This window comes from Ahaetulla prasina, chromosome 8 (genome assembly GCF_028640845.1).
Source record: "Ahaetulla prasina isolate Xishuangbanna chromosome 8, ASM2864084v1, whole genome shotgun sequence".
In the NCBI taxonomy this organism is placed as follows: Eukaryota; Metazoa; Chordata; class Lepidosauria; order Squamata; family Colubridae; genus Ahaetulla; species Ahaetulla prasina.
The window spans coordinates 82,275,366-82,283,706 of record NC_080546.1 but is presented as its reverse complement, the minus strand read 5'-3'; the positions used below and the strand labels follow the sequence as shown (position 1 = coordinate 82,283,706).

Genomic DNA, 8,341 nt, shown 5'->3' with positions numbered 1-8,341 from the left:
TGACTCTGCTTCCCTTCCTTGCAAAACAAACAAATAAACTTTTCCACTTTAGCCAAGTTTTGTCTTGCCAAGTAAGTTGAGTTTTTAAGACATTTATGCAGCTGGAGTCTATCTGTTTCTATCGTCTTATTACAAAGCACGCTGTTTTGAACAATGCTTTTGAATGATGTACTGGAGAAACAAAATGTGTTGAATAAATAGCAAGAACAGTTTGTCCTCAGTCTGGTATCCAATGCCAAAGCTTTGCCATTCCTACCTGCCTTTTTTCCCCTTCTGCAAACAGGGTACAAAAGAAATTAACACCACATTTTCTCACTTGTTTTTAGTGTAACAGAAAGACCCGTTACCTTGTGATTTTTCTCAGCCAGTTAATTGCTCTGTGTTGCATGTATAACAAAAGTGCTCCAAAAAAGGCTTACAACTTTTCCCTTTCACGTCTCTCATGACAGCTGCATTGACAAGTAGGTAGTCCTCAGCATACGACCGCAATGGACCACAAAACTTCTGTGGCTAAACAAATTCATTTGTTAAGCGCATTTCGTCCCATTTTATGACCTTTCTTGGCTCAGTTGTTAAATGAATCACTGCAGGTGATAACTTAGTAACGGGGTTGTTAAGTGAAACTTCTAGTGATGGAATACCAACAATCTATTGAGGCAAGCTGTTCCGCTGGTTAATTGTTCTCACCGTTAGGAAGTTTCTCCTTAATTCCAGGTTGCTTCTCTCTTTGATCAGTTTCCATCCATTCGTTTCTTGTCTTGCCTTCAGGTGCTTTGGAGAATAGATCAACACCCTGTTCTTTGTGGCAGCCCCTCAAATACTGGAATTCACTTAACAACTGAGGCAAGAAAGTGGCAAAATTCAATCCTGTCTCGCTTAGCAGCAGAAATTTTGGGCTCTATCATGGTCGTACATCAAGGACTACCCATAAAACAATGCTATCATCAGAAAGAAAGGAGGGAGGGAGGGGTTTTCTTTTATTTCCTTAATGAAGATCCAATTTGGCATCAGGTCACTCTTCTTATCGTTTTCGGTATCCTGGCAACCATATCAACATCCTGCATCCTTTTTTTGTTGTTGTTGTTGTTGTTCGAATTTATATCCCGCCCTTCTTCGAAGACTCAGGGCAGCTTACATTGTATAAGGCAATAGTCTCATCCTATTTGTATATTTATATACAAAGTCAACTTATTGCCCCCCCCACCCCACAATCTGGGTCCTCATTTTACCTACCTTATAAAGGATGGAAGGCTGAGTCAACCTTGGGCCTGGTGGGACTCGAGCCTGCAGTAATTGTAATTGCAGGCAGCTGTGTGTTAATATCAGGCTGCATTAGCCTGTTGAGCCACTTCCCAGCCACTTCACCTGCCAGCCTTAATATCTGCTTTTAAAATCCATCTTCCATATCGCTTCTCGGCCTTTTGGCTAAGATCAAGTGTAGTATCTGTTCTTATCAGTTTAATATCTGATATATTCTTTATTTGAGGACTACATATTAAAAATATTGAATAGCATATGAGTAAATTTAGGAAATATTTTGTATTAGATATATTTTTGAAGGAGAGGGGAATTGAGAGTGTGATTATGTGTGGAGTGACTAGAGATTATAATTTAAGATTTATTTTGGATTGTGATTGTTAGTTTTGATATCCTGCATTTTGTTCTGGGAAGTCGGGAGGGGGTAAGGGGGAGGGGAACTTGAGGGGGGGATGAGGGTAGAGGATGGAGTGATGGTTAATGTACAGGGATTATTGAAGATGTATAAATATCCTGGACATAAACTGTTTCAACTCCTACCCTCAAAACGACGCTATAGAGCACTGCACACCAGAACAACTAGACACAAGAACAGTTTTTTCCCGAAGGCCATCACTCTGCTAAACAAATAATTCCCTCAACACTGTCAGACTATTTACTGAATCTGCACTACTATTAATCGTTTCATAGTTCCCATCACCAATCTCTTTCCACTTATGACTGTATGACTATAACTTGTTGCTGGCAATCCTTATGATTTATATTGCTATATTGATCATCAATTGTGTTGTAAATGTTGTACCTTGATGAACATATCTTTTCTTTTATGTACACTGAGAGCATATGCACCAAGACAAATTCCTTGTGTGTCCAATCACACTTGGCCAATAAAAAATTCTATTCTATTCTATTCTATAATTAATGTAGGGTCGGGTCTGCCCAGCTACCATTTTAGAATGGTGGGGAGGGAGAAAGGAGGAGAGAGTAGAGGAGAAGAGGGGTAGAAGAGGGAGAAGAGGAAGGAAGAGGGGTAGAAGAGGGAGGTGTAGGGTGGAGGGAGGAGAGGATGTAGATAAGAGAAGGGGAAGAAGCTCTGGAAAGTAGAAGAAGGTAGAAGAGGGAAGAGAGTTAAAAGGAGGGGGTGGTGACTGGGCAAGCCTGACTAATTGTATATGACTGTACATTGGATGAGTTGTTGGATATGAATGTAAAAATAAAACTTTTTTATAAAAAAAAATCCATCTTCCATAAATTCACCTCATGATGGAGGGCAGTATTATCTTTAATTAGAACAGGTGAGTGTTGCTTAACACGGTCCAGATTGTGGAGCGGAATTATTAAATTTCTAACTCCGGAGGATTCAGTGTTTTCCCAGCAGCGAAGACAGATATCCAGATGTGTGCAACGTGTAAACTTCTAGCTTAGCAACCTGCAATGATCTTATGTAGCACCTTTGGCTGAGGAGCGGTACGGAGACAAGAGGAACATATTGTCACCTGCAAGTTGTTTGCGCAACTTCCTTTTCAAAAGCTGTTAATAATTTGCTGGGGGACAAGAGGAACATATGGTCGCCTGCAAGTTGTTTGCGCAACTTCCTTTTCAAAAGCTGTTAATAATTTGCTGGGGTGTGTGTGTGTGTGTTTCCCCCCCCCACCCACTTCTTGCGAATGAGTTTCAAAAATCAAAACTCCTCCATTGCGATGATACAAAATTGCGAAAGGGTAATTTAGTTCTGAATAATTTTTGCTTTCTCAAGCAAAGCACAAGCTATTAAGCAAGTTGTTGTTGTCGCCGCTGCTGCTGCTATACAGACTTTTCTGAAGATTCTTCAACAAATGCTGATAATTTGGGGGCAACTGAAGCTTCACCCCAAAGCTCAAAGATGATTAAATACCAGCCTAATACATGTATACGTGCTTCCAACCAGAACTGTTTTTATTAACTAAATGTTGTCAGGTCTAATTTTAATTCTCATTTTGTCAGCTCCTTTTTTTTTCTTTTTACAGTTCCGGGATTAATAATGAGCAGTTAATTGTTACTATTAATTATTAAATCATTAATTACTGCAATAGATACAGGAAAACCTTTGCTGGTTTATTCCATAAACCCTGCAGTTCAGTTCTTAAATCCCAATAGTTTGCCATTTTTCCCCATTCCTTTTAAGTTACTCTGCTGTTATTTTATACCACCACATCAAATTAAAAAAAAAACCCCAATAAGCTTGTTTTTTTTCAACAACTAAAGTGTGTTGTCTTCTAGTATTTAGTCTCCCTGAACTTGGAAATTCCAGGAGTATCTAGGAATCTTTTAAAAAAAAAACCCAAAGCAGTAGAAAATTATTGGAATTATTATCATTCAGAGAAATCTGCCATCAACAGACACATAGAGATAAACAACATCTACATTACATAATATACAAAAAGATCAAAATAACTCCTTGCTGGCAGTCAACACCCAGATAAGCAAAGATTAACACCAAGATATAAACAGAGAACAAAGTCCAGTACTTTCTATCAGTACTTTCGACTACTGATGATGTTACCTAGTTGGGTAATGAAACATCTGCAAGAAAATATGGGCCTCTGGTGGCTCAGCAGACTAAGTCTGTCTGTTATTAACACAGCTACTTGCAATTACTGCAAGTTCAAGTCCCACCAGGCGGAAGGTTGACTCAGCCTTCCATCCTTTATAAGGTAGGTAAAATGAGGACCCAGATTGTTGGGGGCAATAAAAGTTGACTTTGTATATAATATACAAATGGATGAAGACTATTGCTTAACACAATGTAAGCTGCCCTGAGTCTTCGGAGAAGGGCGGGATATAAATTCAAATTAAAAAAAAAAATAACCAAGATCAGAAAGCACCAAGAACCCTAATTCAATCCTGAGCTGCAAATATTTTCTCTAAAAAATGTATGCATTCCTTATCTTTGGAATATCTTTTTATGTGCTACTTTATAAAGAATAAGGTACTCATTTCTATGCAAAGATGGTGAAGGAAAATGTCTTCAATCTCATTTCAATGGTATATCCATATAAGAAAATGTGAGAATTGAAGAAATGTGTACAGTCACATTTCATGACCATTCACCATATCTTAACGAAATAACTGAGTTGGTAGGGACCTCGGAGATCTTCTAGTCCAACCCCCTGCTCAAGCAGGAAACCCTATACCAGTGAGCTGCACCAAGGAATTCACACCTCAGTCAAAAAACAAGAGACAGGCTAGTGGTGAAGACATTCGCTTCCCATTCAGAAGATAGAGAGATCAATCCTAGGTAGTGGCAGATATTTCTCTCTTAGGGTGCAAAGAAAAAAATATAATTGCTGTGAACTCCATGTAGGCATCAGGGAGGGCATCTGGCCAGTAAACTTTCAGCTCTTTCAGTCACCCTGACTCTATGCCATATTAAGGGTCATAAAAAAGGGGGGAGTTTTAGACTCCATTGTCCTTACTGTTTTTTTCTCTTATATGTGTATGTGTTTGTGTGTATGTAATAGTTTTTTTATTCAACATTTTGTGCGTGTCTGGCCTTAAGGGCTGTAATAAAATTGAAAAAAAGAAAAGAAATGTGCCAAAGCAATGCACCTAACACATTTGTACGGTTTCATTATATTTCAAATATTCTTCCATGATTTTCTGAACATTTCTGAACTTTTAAAGATTACAGACAGCCTTTCCCCCCCCCCAATAATACTTTGTCTGAAAATGTAATTAAAATGCATGCCTGATCAAAGAAATATCTTACAATCTAATGCAAAGTGATGATCCATACATGGCTCTTTGATTTGGTTAAAGGAAATTTTAGGGAACATACAATCGACCTGCTGTACTTTTATTTTTTTTGGTAGGGTTTTTGCAGTCCTTCCTTATCGGATACTCAAAACTGTCAGTGTGTAAGAAATTATGAGCCGGGATAGCCATAATTACAAGTCAGCCAATGGCAACTGTTTGGTGGCTAAGAAGCAGAGTCTGTTGTGAGCCATGGGAGACGTCTCAGAGCCTGGGCGTGTCTTAGCTTATTGGGTTTCTGTATGTATGTATGTATGTATGTGTGTATATATATATATATATATATATATATATATATATATATATATATATATATATATATATATATATATATATATATATATATATATATATATATATATATATATATATATATATATATATACACACATGGTCTTTGGTTGTTCGGGTTTTCTTCTGTGTAAAATTAGAAGTGTCTTGGCGACGTTTCGACGAAGTCTCATTCGTCATCTTCAGGCTTCAGCTTCGTGTTTCTGGGAGCAATGTGTGATTGAAGGAAGGAAGAAACAGCTGCAATCACACATTGCTCCCAGAAGCACGAAGCTGAAGCCTGAAGATGACGAATGAGACTTCGTCGAAACGTCGCCAAGACACTTCTAATTTTACACGGGAGAAAACCCGAACAACCAAAGACCTACATACAAACACCCGTGAAAACCTCAGAAAACATATATATACATACATACATACATACATACATACATACATACATACATACATATATATAAGAGTTGGTTTATCCTTGCATTATAGCTTCTGTGATTCTAGTGCTTCTGGATTCAGAGTTCTGGTTCTGGCCTCTGTTGCATGGATATTGTACACCTCAGTGATAGCTAACCTTTGTGCTGTCGCGTGCCAAAAGCGGGGGAAGCATGGGGGGTGGTCATGCGCATGTGTGTGCCCACACCCATAGTTCAATGTGCCCCGCCCCCTCATGCATGCGCGCACGATCCCCCGCGACCCTCCCACTTTTGGCACACAATGGCATGGCGGGGCCTGGTAGGCCCAGTAGGGCTGGTAGACTCATTTTTCACCCTCCCCAGGCTCCAGAAGCTTTCTTGGAGCCTGGGGAGGGTAAAAAGGGCCTTCCCCAACCCCCCAGACACCCTCTCGAGGCCAGAAACGGCCCATTTGCTGACTTCCGGTGGGGCTGGAAGGCCCATTTTCACTCTCCTCAGACTCCAGAGGCTTTCTTGGAGCCTGGGGAGGGCGAAAACGGCCTTCTCACCCCCTGGAGGCCCTCCAGAGGCCAGAAACAGCCTCCATGTGTGCCATAGGTTCGCCATCACGGGTATAAATGCATCATGCTTTATATTAATGTATATAAAGGAGTTTCTTTTATGCCTGAATCCTGCTGAATTATTTACATGTGTGCTGGTTGGATTGCTGCAAACTCTATCAAAAACATTGACAAGTATTTATCTCCAGATTGGAGAGAGATAGAACAGAAAAATTTGAAAGAAACAGTTTATGTAAAATATGGTGATCTTTTTTTTTAAAAAAAAGTATTTAGTTTTTGGTGTTAATTAAAACTCAGGAATAACCCCACAGTTGGTTAACTCAAATTCTCTACTGACCGTCTGTTTATTATCTTAGACACAAATCTTATTATCCTACTTTTTTGCACTCCATAAATGGTGTGAGCTTGACACTGGAAAATATAAAGACTAGGACATTTCATATTTGCCTGGCTTTAAAAAAGAAACAACCTTTAAAATGTATCTTTTAACGGAGAAAACATTATTGCACAACTAATCACAAAAGAATAATTTAGAAAACTTCTTGGTTGTATAATTTGTTTCTTGTTACTATTGTTCATATATATATATCTTTTGGAGGGAGGGGAGCATCCCCAAATTTCATTTTCCAAAAGCAAAGAACTAATCACTAGCATGTTTACATGGTCATTAGATAAAACATAATGTATAGTCATTTTTTTTTAATTGAAAAAGTTTTAACAAACAAAAACATTTTTCCCCCTTTTCCCCCACTTCCCGCCCCCCCGCAAAACCCCATTCCCCCCTCCCTTCACCACCACCCCCTGATTCCCGGGTCAATCACAAGGTATTGTTATACATAAATCAAACATAGAATAAAATTTTCCCTTCTAATCCAATTAACCTCATCCAATTCTTTTCATTTCCTAACCCCCCCATTATATAAAATAATACATCCTAATTATTCAAAGGCAATCTGATATCTCTTAATCTGATATCTGTTTTGTAAATAATCAATCCATTTTTTTCCATTCAATTAAATATCTTTCCTGTGTATTGTCTTTCAAAAAGGCTGAGATTTTAGCCACCTCAGCCAAGTTAGTAACTTTCAATATCCATTCTTCTATTGTAGGTAACTCTTTATTTCTTCCAATATTGTCCAATCAACAGCCTTGCTGCTGTTATTAAATTCAGAATCAGTTTAGTCTCAATCCCTGTACAATCCGTTATAATTCCCAAAAGGAAAAATTGCTGCAGGAACTTTATCTTCTTCTTCAGGACATTTTGAATAATCCACCAAATTCTTATCCAGAAGGCCTTGATTTTCTTACAAGTTCACCAAATATGAAAATATGTAGCGTCATCACAGTCACATCTCCAACATTTCGCTTGAAAATATATATATAGTCATTGTTATGTTCATTTTGGAGCAAAATGCTATCCCTACTCAGCAGTGGTTTTAGGCAGTGAATAAACAGCATTAACAATTAACAGAAGAACAGAGTAGAAAGGGACTTTGGAGATCTTCTAATCCAACCCCTTTGCTCAAGCAGGAAACCCTATACCATTCCAGACAAATGGTTGTCCAATCTCTTCTTAGAACCTTCCTGTGTTGGAGCACCCACAACTTCTGGAAGCAAGTTGTTCCACTGGTTAATTGTTCTCACTGATGGGATTTTTTTTTTATTAATCCTAGGTTGATAAGTTTCCATCTACACATTTACAAGAAATTCAATACAAGAAATTTATAATGAAGGATGATTAACAAAATCATCGCGGTGTGGCTCAGGCTGTAAGAAGCCTGTTATTAAAGCACAGCTGCCTGCAATTACTGCAGGTTCTAGTCCCACCAGGTCCAAGGTTGACTCAGCCTTCCATCCTTTATAAGGTAGGTAAAATGAGGACCAAGATTGTTGGGGGGGGGCAATAAGTTGACTTTGTAAATATACAAATAGAATGAGACTATTGCCTTACACACTGTAAGCTGCCCTGAGTCTTCGGAGAAGGGCGAGATATAAATGTAAACAAAAAAATAAAAAAAAAATAAAACAGGG

At 38.5% G+C, this 8,341-nt stretch overlaps 1 pseudogene; it reads left to right on the top strand.

Moving 5' to 3' along the window:
- The first annotated feature begins 1,405 nt into the window (after positions 1 to 1,405).
- On the top strand, positions 1,406 to 1,517 carry LOC131203587 (U2 spliceosomal RNA; annotated as a pseudogene).
- The last annotated feature ends 6,824 nt before the right edge of the window (positions 1,518 to 8,341 follow it).